Raw genomic sequence first — 16757 nt, 5'->3', positions numbered from 1 at the left:
AACACCATTCAATGGGTGAAATGATCTCTTGGAATGGAAGCAACACTTGTGCAACAAGTTGCAACGTCGCATAGCCTTGTGGTTTGATCACAAGAAAGTTTTGCCATTCCTTGGAATGAGGTTGGCAGGTTCTTGCGCAAGTTTAACTTGCAAAGGGGATGGGTAGTCATCCTATTACATCGCCCTCATTAGGGGAAATTTGCCAAGTTAAGGGAAGTTAGGTATTTGCTTGGACGCAAATGATTAATCAATAAATTAAAGCGACATGGTCGCCAGGATTTACTATTAATAAAACCTAAGGTATGGGTTAAGTTGGGTTAACAGGGTATGACCCTAACCCAAGGACAATAGGAATCTTGCCAAGTTGCAATTGATTCCGGATCGAATGTTGGATGCATTCGGAGAGAAGGATTCACTCCTTAACAGTTTGCCAAATAAACGACCACTGGAATTAATTGTGCTTGTAACAGTTTAGAAAGCACTGTTTGCATTGTTTGCTCAAGGAACTAAAGGATGAAAAGATATATAAATGCCTCAGGTTGAAGGCCTGAAGGGAGAGGTAGCTTCAGTTACCCCCGACTGCCTGCCTGACCCTAACCAAGGGGGTTGTTGACCGCGCCGGGAACGTGGACCGAACCCGCCACAAGAGGTCTTTCCGTTGAGCTCTACTTGGAGCAGGAGGACGCTTGGGTGCCAGGGGGGGCTCTGGCCGTAAATCCCTCGCCTTTCGGGTCCTGCACAAGAGGCTAACATGACTCGGGATTGGATCTCGAGGCCCGCATACTAGTCTACGGGCAGAAGCTTGGAATAGTGATCCCTGGCGGATTACTGGTTAGCCTTTGGGCGGATTATGGACAAGCCTACGGGCGGAACTCCTTGTATTTCAAATATAAAACGATGAAATGATAATAAAGAATTTGTCTGATATTGTTTTTCTATGTCACGTGATAAGATTACGTGAAGGAACCAGTGATTAACAGGATTAATTAAAGAAGCTGATTGCTATATGTCAAATTAAATGTGTTAGATAATTACATAACTAAAACAAACTGAGGAAAGTGCGGGGGATGGGCCATGGGTCCGTCCTATGGTTGGGTGGTCCCGGTTAGCCGGGAACTTTTCTCAAAAATCTCGAAGAACAGCGGGATGATCATCATTATCAAAGCGAATAATGAGAGCGATAACCTAGAGTTACGTCTTACCCGATTTACGCTGTTTTAGGGGAACGGAATGGGACTATGCCTTATGGCAAAGAGGTTGAGCCTTGCATCCCTCTCGTTTCCCATTCTCTTTGAACCAAGTGCAGCGTGAATCCGCTTCGGACCTGGCGTTTCTGCGTAAAGTAGTTCGCTCGGGTCTGACGCTAGTTGCTGCTAGCTAATGACCAAACAGGAAAATCCAAATTCAGGTCGATCCTAAGTGGGAACGGCCAGGATACTTCCGCTACGTGGCAGACACGGGAAGACCTAGATTGCAAAACCCGTAACATTCCGTGGGAGTGCCGGGCGGAGTTTTCTAGACATCCTTTCCGATGGACTACTAAGACGTGTCCTGGATGATTCTAGTGGACACGTTACAGTTGGTATCAGAGCCGACCAACAACGGAATTGTTTTTTATAAGATCTCAATAAAATGAAGTAAAGAAATTGTTGCTCATCTTCAATACTGTCTTGCAGAACTATGAAGCGTGGAACAAGTTTTTGGTGTTCTGGATCATGTTTATGACTGCAATGCATTCTCCGCATTATAGGCAGAGAGTTGAAATGATGAACTTCCTGGAGCAAATTTATAATCCATCACCTTTATATATAGAACGAAGATGGACTGGGTCTTCAGGAATCTACTACATAGCTGCCCACCGGTTCGCTTATCTACAAACCAACCTAAAGAGGATCAAGTGGTTGGAAGACTTGAAAGTCGTGAAGCTGTTCATTTTTGTGGAAGCTCACGTAAATTCAACTTTGCATATTCAAGGTCGGAGGGTTGAATTGAACTCATATGTATATGAGGAAGTAACCCGTGTAATCCCAGTCGACAGGATTAAGGTGTTGGGCCGCCATGGGAAGTATGGATTCCAGCGGAAAGGATATCCTGAACTTCCAATGAATTATCGATTCCTAAAGATTCATGACCCAAAACCCTACTATTACACAGTTCCTGTAGACAAATGCAATACAACGTTGTTCTCCCCTAACTGAATGTAATGATTGGATTATCATCACACGAGATGTTGTATAAGGCTACGCCCATGTAAATATAAATAAGGACTTCTTTCATCAATACCCGACTGTGCATCAGGGTTGTTACAAAAAGTTAAGTAGCTTCATGATTTACGAGATAGCTGAGCTAAAGATAAGCTAATGTCAATTATCATACAATAACATTAAGAAAACTTTTATTCAGGCACAACCCCAGGTACAGGTTCCAAATTCGCCCCCTACATCAAGTACTGTTGTAATCCAGGAGAAGAAGTTCCTCCTCAAACAGATAAAGCCACCCGAGTTTGACGGGAGAGGTAGATTCGTCCAGTCTGATGCTGAGATTTGGATTGAATCTATGGAGGATTACTTTGAAGCAGCTGATACTGCACCTACCAATCAGGCCATGCTCGCCAAATTAAAACTCACCGGTGAAGCTAGACTATGGTGGAAACAATGGTGCAGGGATCAAGGGACTTCAGAGGGGTCCGTTACCTAGGAGAAGTTAAAGAAAGCCGTGCAGGGGAGATATTTGCCACCTGCATATCGTACACAGAAAATGAATGAGTTCTATGAGCTAAAACAGCTAGGACTCACCCTTGACGCATACTACTCTAAATTTGTCTCACTCTTAAAGTATGCGCCACAGATGGACATGAGGCAGCAGGTGTCCAAATTTTGCGCAGGCTTAAATCCACCTGTAAATACCCGTCTCGAATCTATGCGTCCGTCAGATCTTTAGGATGCACTCATTCGAGCGGCACCAATAATTCAGGAAGTGCAAGCTAGACCAAGGGGTAACAAAAATTGGTCTTATAGTGACCCGAATAGAGGAGCATTCAGACCCCAAGTAAAGAGAGTTCAAAGTCACAATCAGGGACAAAGGAAGAAAGCAAGGACAAATAACGTCAACAACCTTGTTCCTACTCACAGTAATGGCCGAAACCTCCGATGTTTCCACTGCAACAAACTCGGTCACTTCAAAAGACAATGTCCCAAGCTCAGCGAGGGACATCGTCAAGGTGCAGGCTGCGGTCAAGGAGCCGCCACCCGTGGAAGAGGAAGAACTGCCTGCATTACCAATAGGCAAAGATGTGAAGCAGAAGAAGAGGAAGATCTGACTATGGAAGCGGAATTCGAAAGAGCGACAGTCCATGCCGCTTTACACAAGAAGGGGCCGAATCGCCAGTTCTCAGTGATTCAAACACCGTCGGACTATCAAGGTAAAGGTTTCAAAACCTTGATTGATTGTGGCAATACACATTCCTTTATCTCACCAGCGTGTGCAAAAAGATTAGGAATAGCCACAGTAGAAGCACCTACCCTACTTGTGGAATTGGCAAACGGTCGTGAGGTAACTTGTACTAGGCAAACTGCTATGGAAGAGTTCCTTCTGGGAGGAAAGAAAACCTCAGTCAAATTCAGAGTCATGAATTTAGGTATCCATGAGTGTCTACTCGGGATGGATTGGCTTAAGCCTAATGACGCCCACATCCACTGTGGAAAGGGTCAAGTTTCCTTTCGAAACTCTGAAAGAGAGTTTGTTACAACTCAAGGTGAGGCGGGAGTGCCAAGAATCCAGTTAGCCAAAGTATCGCGGATCATAAAAGGGGTTAGAAAAGGATTACCTGTTTACCTGATCAAACTCAACAAATTAGATCAAAGGCAAGAGTCTCATGAGGGAGCCTCTTGGCTAAAGGAATACGCTGACGTATTCCCTGAGGAATTAACTGAACTTCCACCTCCAAGAGAAGTTGATCATGAAATAAGACTAATGCCTGGAGCTGCGCCAATTGCAAAGAGACCTTATAGAATGTCCATATCGGAAGCTATTGAGTTGAAGGAACAACTCAAGCAACTGTTAGATCAAGGTTACATCCGGCCTAGCAACTCACCATGGGGAGCTCCAGTACTATTTCAGAAAAAGAAAGATGGGACACTTCGACTATGTATTGATTACCGTGGGTTGAATCAATCAACAGTCAAGAATAAGTATCCTATTCCTAGAATAGTTGAGCTTCTTGATCGCCTTCAAGGTGCAAAGATCTTCTCCAAAATTGATCTCAGGTCAGGTTACTATCAAATAAGGATCAAGGATGAAGATATTCCAAAAACGGCCTTCAATACAAGATATGGGCACTTTGAATTCTTGGTTATGTCATTCGGGCTTACAAATGCACCTGCCACCTTCAATAGATTAATGCAGGATATTTTTAGACCATATCTTGATGATTTCGTGCTTGTCTTCTTCGATGACACTTTAGTTTATTCTAAACAGGTAGAAGATCATGAACCTCAACTTCGGATTGTCCTTGAGACAATGAGGTCTCATAAGCTGTATGCAAAAATGAAGAAGTGTGCATTCTTCAAACGTCAGATTGAATATCTAGGATTCATAGTATCATCAGAAGGAATATCAGTAGATCCAGCCAAAGTCAGAGATGTGCTTGAATGGCCAATACCAGTATCCGTCAAAGAAATACGTAGTTTTCTTGGCTTGACAGGATGGTATAGGGTCTTAATCAAAAACTATGCTTTGATTGCAGCACCTCTTACCGACTTACTAAAGAAGCAGACTTCTATTACATGGTCAACTCCCGAACAAAATAGCTTCGACCAATTGAAGCAATGTTTGGTATTAGCACCTATTCTAAAACTTCCTGACCTCAATAAGGAGTTCGAGGTAGTAACTGATGCCAGCATTCTTGCCTTGGGGTGTGTACTTATGCAGGAAGGTCATCCAGTAGCATATTCTTCAAGGAAATTAAAGAGTCATGAAAAGAATTATGCCACGCATGATCTGGAGTTATTAGCTGTCATCCATGCTCTAAAGCTTTGGAGACACTACCTGTTGGGTAACAAGTTTACTCTAGTAACCGATCATAAGAGTCTCAAGTGGATTTTTACCCAGAACGAGCTCAACATGAGGTAACGTCGGTGGATTGAAGTATTGGAGGAGTATGATTTTGAAATCAAGTATCGACCAGGGAAAGAGAATGTAGTTGCCGATGCACTCAGTCGCAAGGCATTCCTAAATTCCCTAATCTTGCAGAATCCATCAACGGCCAGATCTCTGGCTACAAAGGTATCCATGCCAAGCAACCCTATACTGGAACTAGCTAGAGAGCAAGCAAGCCATGATTTGGCCTACCAAACAATGATAAAAGAAATATCTACCAAGGAGCAGAATCTGAAGTCACAAGCTAAGTATCGGGAATTTTCCATTGATAATGGACTTGTCTACTACAGAACAAGGCTATGTATACCAACAAGCCAGTCACTTAAGCAGAAGATATTATGGGAAGCTCATGATTCCCCTTTCGCAGGACATCCTGGCTATGCAAAAACTCTTAATGCAGTTAGGAAGAGCTACCATTGGGAGAGGCTCAAAGGTGACGTTCTTAAATATGTCACTGAATGTTTGTCTTACCAACGTATCAAGGCTGAACATGTCATGATGCCAGGAAAATTGCAACCACTGGACATTCCCCAAATGAAATGGGAATTCATCAGTATGGATTTTCTAGTGGGCTTACCCCAAGTCCAAGGAGGATACAATTCCATTATGGTTGTGGTTGACATGCTTACCAAGGTTGCACACCTGATTCTAGTAAAGACAAACTATAAAGCCTCCGACATTGCAAGAGTGTTTATCAAGGAGATATTCAAGCTACATGGGTTACCTAGAAGGATCATTAGCGATCGAGATTCTCTCTTCACTTCACACTTCTGGAGAGCTATCTTTGAAGCTATTGGAACTCAACTCTGTTTTAGCACTGCCTACCATCCCCAAACGGATGGACAAACAGAGCGAGTAAATCAAATCATTGAGGATATGCTTAGGGCATACTGTTGTCGAGAGCCGAAGAGGTGGATTCAGTACTTGCCGTTAGTAGAATTTGCCTACAATGCTTCTTACCAGCAGAGCATTCAAATGACCCCTTTCCAGGCATTGTATGGTCATGATTGTCGAAGTCCCCTAAACTTTTCTGATCCAACCCTAAGAGTTGAAGCTTCAAGAAAATTGTTGGAGGACATGGATGACCAAATAAGGTCAATAAGACAAGGCATACAAGCAGCCAAGGATAGACAAAAGGCATATGCAGATTTGAAATGTCAAGAGAGGGTCTTCGGAGAAGGAGACATGGTCTTCATTCGGGTACGCCCTAAAAAGAGTTCTCTATCCCTAGGAAAATGCAAGAAGCTAAGTCCAAGGTATTGTGGACCATATGAAATCCTCAAATGCCTAGGACCGAATGCTTATAGATTGCAACTCCCTGAGAACCTAAAAGTTCACAATGTATTCCATATCAGCCTATTGAAAAAATATGTACCCAACCCTAACCATGTACTTGATGACCAACAAATTGTAATGCCTAGTCAAGGGGTCCTTGAGCTAAGGCCGGATAGACTTCTAGATGTTAGGGAGAGACAGTTAAGATCCCGAACCTTGAGAGAATATCTCGTCCAGTGGAAGGATTATCCCGAGGAAGATGCTACTTGGATAGACGAAGGCACCTTCAACCAACAATATCCCCAATTTAACTCGAGATGAGGACATCTCGATTCTTCTAAGGGGGAGAGAATGTAATATTTCCAGCCATGCGAAGTTTCGGGAAAATAATAAGGTTACAGTGAAGTTTCGGACGGGATAGTCTAAACTAACACACCTCCACTGAGTCCATACAAGTCACGGCTTTTCGAAACTGTGTATTTCCCATAAGAACCTCCTCTTGGGAGGAGGACAAGGGATAATAATGGGAATTTAGGTAAATTTCTTTTTCTTTTTTTTTTCTTTTTTCTTTTTCCTCAGCCGAAGCGTGGCTGAGGGAAGATAATGATACCTAACTAAGATGAGGAGTCGTGGGCTGCATGGGGAGGGGGGTGTAAAATATTACACGGCGCAGCGAACAGAATCTGAGAAAGAGATAGAGAGTACACAACAGATAAGAGGAGAATCAGTAAAATTCTTTAACTCCAAACAACTGATACAAAGATGGCTCTGTCCACCCGTGCGCTTCCACTGTGTGAAGCTTAGATGGCGATCTAGACAGAAGATAGGTGAAGAGCTTAAGGCTAGCTGGAACAACAACTCTGACTGGGTGAAAGATCAGTGTAAGATGGCTGCGAAGGGGTTTAGCTTTTATAGCCCGCGAAGGTCGTTAGGTCAGCCTGCTGACCGACCTACCATATGAGCCTCCACTAGTCGGCCAGGGAATATTCCAGGGAATATTCCCTTTACCATCGGGCCGGGGGCGCTGCCCCCGGACCCCCGCCAGGGGGGCCGGTGGCCCCCCTGGGACCCCCCAGCCAGGGGCCGCTTCCGCGGCCCCCGGACCCCACAATAGGGGCCCCTTTTAACTCCCTTACCACGCAACTCAATGCAATGTGCCTCGAGTTGCTATCAACTTAACCACTCCGTCTAACCCAAAGATTAGACCCACAACAGTCACCTTTTTGCCATCCGGTCACATAGACCTCATCTGATATACAAGTCAGGACTCAACCAATGTCCGGGCTCACATTTGGCTTCTCCTCATAATGGGGGCCTTACAACTTTGAGCACCATGGATCATTGGTAGCACCTAATGAGGGTGGGGCATTGATCATATCTAACAGGGGGAACCCATGCAGGGGGGCCACGTGGTGGAGCCTTTCTCTCCCCCCCCCCCCCCATGCCTATATAAACACCCACTAAGGTGTGGGAGGAGGGGGGAAAAGGACAGACGGATGCTGCCATATTGAGGAGGAAGGAGGCAACATCACCTTATCGTAGGGCAATTGGCATACTGTCGTGAAGCTTGGTGCTTCTCACAAAGAAGCTCAATGCCTTCGTTGGGCGTCACTGCCTAGCGGAGCTTATCAGGGGGCTTCTCAGAGGATCAAACGAATCTTCTGTTGCCTTCCTCATCTCTCACGTGAACCCCCTTGTGGCCCGAGTTGGGAAGAGGGAAGAAGGGAACGACTCTGCTGCTGCCGTTGCCTGTCCACCTGCGCCGTGCTGAGGATAGAAGAGGGCGAGTAGGGGCTAAAAGGAAAGGAGGATGCCATGTTGAAGGATCGAAGGGAGAGGAACGATCAGAGAGGGAGATCCACCGGGCTGGGGGACGCCGCCACCTACAGCGCCGCCTGCTGCTACCGCCATAATCACCCCCTGCCATCGTCATAGTCACCCATCCCCATCAGCAATCTTTTCCTCTTCCCAATCATTAGGACCTTTTCCACGTCGACTCCGTTCAAACAAAAATTAGAAGCTTCTTTAAAGGATAAGGATCATAAGTCTTGTTTCTACATGCCTCACTTGGTTTGAAAACCGGGTTTTTCATAGCCCAAAAACCCGCGAGCCCGGTACTCTCAAGGATCCACACTTTGGAAGGATCTCCGGCGTACGAGGGAAAAGGGGAAAGATCTTGAAGCTGCTCGCAACGGTTGGAGAAGACTCATCGATCGCGTAAGGGTAAAGGCAAACCAGAAGTCCGTAAGCACGCTAACGATGGCTCCCAAGAAGTCGCAAGGCGCGCCTGCGGGAGGTTCTTCTCCTAGCATTCAAGTGGACATATCCCCGAGCCCACAGACCCAGGTTTTTTTTTTCTATTGTGATTTCATACTAAAGTAATGCATTAAGCATGACGATTCCACGGATTAAGAAGCACCCGTGCATGTTCAAATTCACCTAGCCTAGTTAAATGCAATTGGGAAAAAATTGGTATTTTCAATATAAACGCTATTTGTCCATCCATCTTACGACCTTAATAGTAAATTGTTTTGTCGTGCATTTTTAAAGGAAAGCCACATATTGCCTAGGGTTAAAGAGGAAATTGTTAAGTGCATTGGTCATGAAGGAAAGGAGTATTTTTGCAATAACTCCCTTCGTTAGGATTCGCATGAGGAAAGTGTTAATTTCTGTTGCACGGCATGAAAAAGAGCCCCGATCTTATATAAGTTGCATGGAAAATGATGCTTGCAAATAGATTAAATCGACACTTGCCTTAGTATTGCATGAACTTCATTCATGATGTTGTTGTATCTAAGGGTCGCACTTATACTTTCGCAAATTTCATTTCATCATGTAGTATTTAGGAATGATTGCATGGCTTATAAAAACATGAAATGCAAATACTTAGACACAAGGTTATAGGTGTTATCCCTTGATTTAAATCCTAGTAAGCCCTATGTAGGTTATTCTTCAAATTATCTTACCTTTTGACTTTAACAAAAAAGGGATAGGGCTATTGCGGATCTTATGGTGCGTGGAAGTAATGAATTACATGTTTACATGTATTGTAACATTTTGCAACTATTTTCCTACTTTAGATCAAGTATATCATCTCTAGGAAAGAATTGTCCTTGTCAAAGACAAGTAGGTCAATTTACCCAAGTCATTTGTGGTATCATGACTGCTAGGGTTTCGTATAGGCATAGCTAGCCGATTCAATAAAAACCTCAAGTACTAGCTAGGGCTTGGCACGTTAGAGATGTAGCCAAGTATCGTACTTGGACACCAAGTCGAAGTCCTCAAACCCAAAGGTCCTACCCACCTTCCCGGAAAGTTGAGCCAATGGGACGCGCACGCAAATAATGATCTAGGGTTTCTACCCTAAGGATCATTCGACCTAGTGCTAGAACTTGGATTGAGTTGGAATCCCTAGGACCGAACGTTGTCGGTCTAGTGCAATTAGGATTGGGGTGAGTAAGAAGACACCCTAAACCCTACTTCGAGTCTAATCATAATTCTTTGACCAGAAAACACCATTCAATGGGTGAAATGATCTCTTGGAATGGAAGCAACACTTGTGCAACAAGTTGCAACGTCGCATAGCCTTGTGGTTTGATCACAAGAAAGTTTTGCCATTCCTTGGAATGAGGTTGGCAGGTTCTTGCGCAAGTTTAACTTGCAAAGGGGATGGGTAGTCATCCTATTACATCGCCCTCATTAGGGGAAATTTGCCAAGTTAAGGGAAGTTAGGTATTTGCTTGGACGCAAATGATTAATCAATAAATTAAAGCGACATGGCCGCCAGGATTTACTATTAATAAAACCTAAGGTATGGGTTAAGTTGGGTTAACAGGGTATGACCCTAACCCAAGGACAATAGGAATCTTGCCAAGTTGCAATTGATTCCGGATCGAATGTTGGATGCATTCGGAGAGAAGGATTCACTCCTTAACAGTTTGCCAAATAAACGACCACTGGAATTGATTGTGCTTGTAACAGTTTAGAAAGCACTGTTTGCATTGTTTGCTCAAGGAACTAAAGGATGAAAAGATATATAAATGCTTCAGGTTGAAGGCCTGAAGGGAGAGGCAGCTTCAGTTACCCCCGACTGCCTGCCTGACCCTAACCAAGGGGGTTGTTGACCGCGCCGGGAACATGGACCGAACCCGCCGCGAGAGGTCCTTCCGTTGAGCTCTACTTGGAGCAGGAGGACGCTTGGGTGCCAGGGGGGCTCTGGGTCCTGCACAAGAGGCTAACGTGACTCGGGATTGGATCTCGAGGCCTGCATAGTAGTCTACGGGCAGAAGCTTGGAATAGTGATCCCTGGCGGATTACTGGTTAGCCTTCGGGCGGATTATGGACAAGCCTACGGGCGGAACTCCTTGTATTTCAAATATAAAACGATGAAATGATAATAAAGAATTTGTCTGATATTGTTTTTCTATGTCACGTGATAAGATTACGTGAAGGAACCAGTGATTAACAGGATTAATTAAAGAAGCTGATTGCTATATGTCAAATTAAATGTGTTAGATAATTACATAACTAAAACAAACTGAGGCAAGTGTGGGGGATGGGCCATGGGTCCGTCCTACGGTTGGGTGGTCCCGGTTAGCCGGGAACTTTTCTCAAAAATCTCGAAGAATAGCGGGATGATCATCATTATCAAAGAGAATAATGAGAGCGATAACCTAGAGTTACGTCTTACCCGATTTACGCTGTTTTAGGGGAATGGAATGGGACTATGCCTTATGGCAGAGAGGTTGAGCCTTGCATCCCTCTCGTTTCCCATTCTCTTTGAACCAGGTGTAGCGTGAATCCGCTTCAGACCTGGCGTTTCTGCGTAAAGTAGTTCGCTCGGGTCTGACACTAGTTGCTGCTAGCTAATGACCAAACAGGAAAACCCAAATTCAGGTCGATCCTAAGTGGGAACGACCAGGATACTTCCGCTACGTGGCAGACACGGGAAGACCTAGATTGCAAAACCCGTAACATTCCGTGGGAGTGCCGGGCGGAGTTTTCTAGACATCCTTTCCGATGGACTGCTAAGACGTGTCCTGGATGATTCTAGTGGACATGTTACATAACTCTCCAATAATACTGGTTGCTCTAAGCTTATGAAGCAATCAAATTGAAAGAAACCAAACAATTATCTTCGGAGCTATGTGATATGATGGATGAAGAAGCATTGAAACTTTATTCTCTCTCATTTGAAAGCTTAAAGAAAAGCCGATTAAAGATCTTATCCTTGGAATCAAAATCGATTATAATTACTTGAACATGATGACATTTCAAGTACTTGTCATGGCAAAAAAATCGAGGATCTTGGCTTGTGAAAAGAACAAAATATGATAACTACATGACATTATCATTGACATCTTCAAACACTGCAAAACGTCATTATTAACACATGTAGGATTCTGGGTGGATCAAGAAAAGGATGGCTGCAACAAACGGGACCCATAAAAAGCTGGTCGCCATCAACTTAGCTTTTCTTTCTCCATGATGATCTCAAAAGCAAGCTTGGCATATCACTAGTTAGAGAGCTCTAGGAGGTGATCACAACCATTAGAAATTATGGATATTATGACCACGTGGAGCCACCAAATTCAAGGCTAGTTTTGATAGGTGTCATGAATTAATGACAAATTTTCCTCCTTAAATCAACCCAATTTATCGATTTATCTTAAAATGTATTTTTTAATGCCATAGGATATTGCTCAAAAATTCCATATAAAAGGGCATGCTATGTATCCCACTTTCACCCTTGTTTATTCTCACTTTCACTTCCTCATTTTCTATAGCATTCTTCCTCTTCCCTAAGTAATGTTCCCATCCTCTTGTAGATGTGTGGTGGATATTGTATTGAGGGAGTTATTGCTACCATTTAGAATATCTTAGTACTGTCACCATCCTAGATTGTCCATTGATAAGATGTTTCCCACCTTTGTCAACATTCTACCTATCACTACAATCATCATCACTTTTTCTATTGTATTTTTGTTTGCTAGAATTGTACAAGTTATTGTGTGGTTTTTGGGATCTTTCGCACTCTTATTTGAGCAATCACCACTATCATTTGCCAAGGGTTGGCCATCTACATTTTATGAGGGCAAAAACCATCATCTATGTAGTCTCCTATAAAGTACAATCAAGTTTCATCTCCTATTGGTTGTTGGCATCAAATTTCAAGATTGCATTTACGTTTGTGTTGCTACTGCTACTATAAATAGTGGCTCATCTTCTACAACAATCACCCTACTTCATAGGGGCTCTATCCCATCAATATGTAGTAAAGTTTTGTAGCTACAAGTTCTTTCCATTACTATAAAGTTCTATTTTTTGAACTAGTGTCCTTGGGGAAGAGCATCATAGCTACGCTTGAGGCTCAATTAAGGGAAGCTAAAAGCCTGATTTCGCACAGTGCATAGAAAAGAGCACACACATGCACCCATCCATAGGGTCAGGGTAAGTTGAGGGCTAATTGTGAGTAACAAGGAATACACTTGGACCTGAGGACTTGAAGGAACCCACCAATATGAGAAGACTCAAAGACATAGAAGGGAGATCGAGTCCCCAAAGAGTAGGACCAAGCAAAGGACACAGCCTAAAATCTGAACGCAATATGGGCAAGCAATATCGCGGAAGTGGATCTACCTCTCGCGGAAGTGGATCTACCCAGCCTTATCAATTTGATAGACAACTTGGTAGAACAAGAGGTCCTAGACATGGAAGGAGGCACCTCATGCGATAGAAGCGATGAGGAGCTCAACCTGGGAGACTTTCTTGAGGTTGTGCAATAGTTAGTGAACCAATACAATGCCCAAACCCGGCTAGAACACCATGGTAGATCAATAGAGGACATCATAACAAACCTAGAGGAGGAGAGGAAGCTAGCATGTGTAGGGCTCTGCAAGGCATAGCCACGTACAACCAAGACTAGCAAACTAGGAACTTACACCAAAGATTAGAAATGCGAGAGATCCAAGGAGTGCTAGCCCTAGCAGCAGGCAGGAATCCGGTTAGAGAGCAAGAGAGCCCTAGAAGAAGATATCACATTGAGTGAGATTCTGACAAAGTGGCTACTAGATAACATGGCTGCAAAATGAAGCATTGCAGCATTGGGAACATCACTACTGATAGGGTTAGGAGTCCAACAAGGCTCTAAGAGCCAATCAAAAATCCTTGTGATACCAAAACAATTGGACAAATACAAAGCTATTGACAACTCATATAGCTTTCTGGAATAGTTTAAGCACATCTGCGAGGCCAATAACCTCACTGATCCTACTCAGCGCTCTCAACTCTTTCGCTTGTGCTTAGGCCACAAGGGTTGGGACCTGGTAGAGCATACGGATTTCAATGGCTTGAAAAATCTCTTCATTAAGAGATTTTTTGAACCTGGATACTTCAATAACCTGCTAGTGCGACTTATGAATGTCAAGCAGAAAGAGAATGAAGATATTCTAGATTACGTGATCCACGTGAGGAGCCTCTTCAAGAAAATCCCAATGGGTGAGAGACTAACTAAAAGGGAAGTATCCACTATATTCATCAACAAAATACGAAGGGAGGAGCTCTACAAAGCCTTGGCTGGCAACCCAAGCTTACAAAAAGATGCACTGGCAAGGGTCTTTGAAGAAGCTATTAGAGTGGATGACCAGCTCAAGGAAAGAATCTCCAGAGGCTCAAATCAAGAAGAGTCCAGTGCCAAGAGCTCTAAGAGAGTCTTAGCACCAAGTGAGAGAGTAAACTCAAGCACTCAGGACAAAAGGAAGGTCACTAAGTCTAGATAAGAGCTAGTTGAGATTAGGATGGACATAGCAAAACTACATGAGATGATGAGATGACTGTTAAAGATGCGGGATCTAGAGCATGGCAAACTGGAGAAGCTATGGAGGATGGAAGATGAAGAGAGAACTCATGATGAAATTGACAAAGAAGACAACTGTTATTACACAAGTGAATTAGGTTCCAAGATTGAGACTTGGACTCATAAAGACATTCTTGTGTAGTACTAACAATGACAAAGACACTTGATAGAAAGAGACAAGTACTATTTCATTATCATCATATTAAAGTGATAGTCAAGTACATCATTTTATAGGATTTCTTGGTAGCACACTACATCCACTGTGCCTAGGGGATCTGTCTCTCTTCCTAAAATGAACTGCATCTCCCTAGCTTGGCTGTTCCATACAAAGGGGCATACATAGGGTGTGATTGGCAGATTGTCAATACCCCTCCTCAATCACAACTTGAAAGTACAAACCGTATAGAGGCTTTTGTGAGAGCAAAACCTGCAAAGTGTGGGCATACCACAAACATGGAAAAACAACAGAGGCTATCACAGAAAAGGCTAAGTGTGGGTACCATAAACATGGTGGACATCGAGAGGCTGTAACAGGGGCCTCACAAAGTGTACAGAGGTTGTAGTACAAGGCTACATGAGGAGTTTTTACAAGCTTATGAAAGGAACATTAAGGCAGGTACAATGATTTTAAAACATAAAATGAGAGACAAGGAGTGATAGGCCCTTGTGGTCTTTTTCAGCATCTACTATTTCTTTGTCAGCATGGAAAATCTTTTTGTCTTTCTTCTCTTCTTCATGATCTTCTTGGTCTGCTCCTTTATTGACTTTGCTTGCAGCATTTTTGAGTTTTCTCTTCCAGTTGTCCCCCTCAAGCAAAGTGGTAGACATGTCTTCAAAATCTTCAAATGGATTCATTGATTTCTCTTTGGTGTAGGTAGCTCCATTTCCTTCTACAGGTAGAGTAAGAATATCTTCTATGTCATGTAAATAAGCAACAAAAGTCATATTACTCTTCATGAAGTGTATCCACATAGAAATCTTCTTGATTGTCATTGATATGTGTGAAGAATCACGTGGTGGGGGGACTTGCTCAAGATGTTGCACCGAACACACACAAAATGCACAAGGAGAAGCTCACTCAAGAGACAAGAAGAGAGATGGAGGCCAAAACATTTTCTTGCTGGTTTCTTCTTCTTCTTCCACACACTTTACAATTTACAAAAAGTATAGATAAGATACAACATAAAGGAAAGTGGCCTACTAAGTCAAACAATGCATAACCAACTACACTAGTTGACTGGCACTATAACGATGCCAGTTTGTAAATAGGTGTAACAACTTGAATATAATAAGTAATGAGTCAGTGGCCATGTGAGAGTCATAATGACCACCGACGTGCTAAGTGTAGACGTGTAGACCCATCTAACCAGGTGGTCCATCATCAATGTTTGCATGTGTTGAGCTTGTAATCTCAACACTCCCCCTCAAGCTCAACTACATCTCTGCAACTCCAAGTAAGCTTCGGAACTTTTGAAGCTTCTCTGTACCCAATGCCTTCGTGAAGATGTCAGCTATCTGATCCTGTGTGATAACATACACCAAGTCAATCTCACCTGCTAGTACCTTTTCTCTCACAAAGTGGTAGTGTACCTCAATATGTTTTGTCCTAGAATGAAACACAGGGTTCCTAGCCAACTGTATACTATTCATGTTGTCACAATAAATGACAACTGGACCTTCCACTTGCACATCTAAATCAGCCAATAACTTTTGTAGCCATATTACTGTTCAAAGATGAGAGAGAGAGATAGGGAAACTCAATCTCCATGAACCTTCAGGTTCCCATAGCTTTCTTCATTATTCCACACTAACTGAGAAGCACACAATACAATGTAATGTAAGCTAGTCTTAGTGTTGACTAGACTGACTAACTCTAGTCACGTCACCTACTAACACAAACCCGACTTATTCAATGTAGTCACATGGAGACAGCACACACCTAGCTGTCACAGATGTCGGTCACACATAAAGACGTACCTACTAAGATTGACTTCTAACACTCCCCCTCAAGCTCAAAAACAAAACTCAAGTCATCTTCATCACTCCAAGTAGCTGTCGAAAGTGAATGAACTTATCTTTACCAAGTGATTTTGTAAAGATGTCTACTACCTGGTCTTCAGTCTTCACATGCTCCAAGTCAATCTAATCTGCTAAAACCATTTCCCTAATGAAATGGTAGTGAACCTCAATGTGTTTTGATCTTGCATGATAAATAGGATTTCTTGCTAACATGACACTGCTCAAATTGTCACAGTACAACCTGACTTTGCAGTCCAAGTGTACTCCCAAGTCATTCAACAATTTTTGTAACCACATATCTTCACAGGCCGCTAAGGCTGCACCACGATACTCCACTTCCATGCTGGACAATGCAACTGTAGGATGTTTCTTACTCTGCCAACTGACCATGCTACTACCCAATCCAAATGCATAACCACTGGTTGACCTCTTGTCATACGTGCAACCAACC

Source organism: Lygodium microphyllum, chromosome 9, assembly GCF_053477565.2.
Source record: "Lygodium microphyllum isolate KBCC chromosome 9, Lygodium_microphyllum_v1.1.10, whole genome shotgun sequence".
Taxonomy (NCBI): domain Eukaryota; kingdom Viridiplantae; phylum Streptophyta; class Polypodiopsida; order Schizaeales; family Lygodiaceae; genus Lygodium; species Lygodium microphyllum.
Note: the sequence above shows the minus strand (reverse complement) of the source record.